A 2,500-nucleotide genomic window follows, 5' to 3' on the forward strand; every position below is an offset into this window, starting at 1 on the left:
CGTTTTCTTTTATCTTTAGGAGCGTCGTGGGAGTGATGATTAGAATAATGGGCAGAAAACAAAACAATGAATCTGGTCATTTTATCTCATGATAATATTATTCATTTTTATATTCATAACATGAAAAACTAGTAAGGTTGCAAGTATGTTACGTGTTACGTGCCACATCAGACTAACAACTTTTCCATCAGCATCTTTGGATGTCTGCCTCCTCCGGAAGCACAAACCCTGGATCAGCATGGAACCCCCCGATGAAAGGACCTTCCTAACAGCAGCCATCGATGTCGCACAAGAGACATACCGCAGGACATCGACCCCCGGTGTTGGTGGCGACTCTCGGGACAGACGGCGTCCCCGGGGTGGATGTCCTAACGAGGAGGCTGACGCGATCGCGGTGGGAGGCTGTGCAGACAACCTGGAATTAGTGTGTCAGCACCGAGATGGTGTAAGTAGGGGTATTGTGGATCCAGTCGAGAACCAGTATACACACTGAGAGACAGGATCGTCCTTGCGCCATTCCCGGTGTCTCGTATTACACGGAGATGAAAGTCTTCCTGCTGTTGAGTGAAGAAGAGTCTGGCGGGAAGGCAATTGCTATGAGCAATACACATGCAGTTTCTACAGTATTTTCCCGATCAATAGAACAAGAATTTTTCACAGGCGCTTTAGGGATAGAGACCTTAACAATGCGGAATTGTGAGAACCACATTCGTAACACATCTATCAATAGGATAGTTGTTTTCTCACGACTCATTGCCCAATGTCTGTTACCTCTTCCCACGACTTGTAACCTCTCAGGCTCAATCATCACCCTAGGAGATATCCCTTGATGTTATGGTAGCTTCCTAGCAAGGGAGTGATCGTTGATTATCTCAGTGTGGGCTCCTAGCCAGGCACTCACGTTTTCTATGATAAAATGAGGATGTGTTTTCTTTGAATGGAGAATACTCCTATCATCACAGCGGGTTGTGTGAATTCGAGTTGAGAAACGGTTGATCTCTATTCACTGAGAAAGAACAATGGTTTGAAAAAAGATATATGCCTGAAAAATGCCTGTTTCGGAATGTGTTATTCATACACGTTTATCTTACCCTTCCTCACATACCCACATCCTCTCTCTCTCTCTCTCTCTCTCTCTCTCTCTCTCTCTCTCTCTCTCTCTCTCTCTCTCTCTCTCTCTCTCTCTCTCTCTCTCTCTCTCTCTCTCTCTCTCTCTCTCTCTCTATCTATCTATCTCTCTCTCTATCTCTCTATCTCTCTATCTATCTATATAAAAAAAAAAAAAAAAAAAAAAAAATATATATATATATATATATATATATATATATATATATATATATATCCATCTCTCTTTTTAATCATATGCACAATTATCTGTCAACTTCAGCTGTCTGTTAGTATCACTTTAGTTGATAAGCATACGTACTATAGATGAAGTTTTACATCTCCCTTAAAGAGCATGTCGTCAGTGCATATAAAGCGTAAAGAAACAGAATAAAACAAAATAATTACCATAAAAGTGGATTTATTGTGCTGCCTGGCCAAGTAGTCGCGATTTCAGTCTATGAAAGTGATCTAATGCCCATTAGATACTATGGCACTGATCTGCAAGATGTGTGCGCAGTTTACATATAATTTCAGCGCCATATGAATGTGATTTTACGCGCAAGGAACCCTCGTAATTGACGTATGACCATTGCGGAACTGTGCATAAAGGGAGAGCCTCTTGTACGTATGATAGGTGGCGCTGGGAGTGAGGCGGCGGCGGCGGCGGCGGCAAAGAAAGAGAGCTCAGGATGGCAGGAAAGCCCTTTGAACATTGTATAATAAGCAAATGAAATAGAATACAGTGTATAGGGGCACGTGGCGAGGGGGGGGGTGATGGAGGGGGAGAGGAAGGTTGCGTAAGATTCAGATGATTGTATGCTGGAAGGGTGGAGGGTGATGTGTAAGAGGGAAATTTGGAGTCTTTTGTGTATGTTTTATATTCATGATTGCGTATGATATGTATGGTATGGTGTATATATGGTAGTTACTTTACTGTTTATCTGATGTATATAATCAGTGTTAAAGGCTTAGTTATGATTGTATCATATCGGATCCTTTGTTGAGATTATTAGAGATTTTAGTTTGGATGGATGTGGATGTCAGAAATGATATTGCCTATTGCCGTTTTGATCTTTTATGTATAATGTGAAATATTAATACATGGTATGTTTTAAAGTGAATGGATAACATTAAGTTACAGCGTCTTACAGATCTTTCTAAATTTATTGCGTGTTGTGGATTAACGTTTTATTATGATTAAATAGAAATGTAATCCATATAACGAAACTTTAAATGGTTCGAAGGGTATTTTTAACATTTCTAAGAAATACAAAATGGTTATAATGAGATTTGGATAAGGAATGAATTGCAAATGTCATTTGATAACAATCTGACTTCAAACCAATATATATTTCTTTTTAACCATTTGTAAAATTACAGCATATTGTGTTAA

This window comes from Penaeus japonicus, unplaced genomic scaffold (assembly GCF_977035675.1).
Source record: "Penaeus japonicus unplaced genomic scaffold, GWHDUDI00000001_assembly GWHDUDI00000006, whole genome shotgun sequence".
Taxonomy (NCBI): Eukaryota; Metazoa; Arthropoda; class Malacostraca; order Decapoda; family Penaeidae; genus Penaeus; species Penaeus japonicus.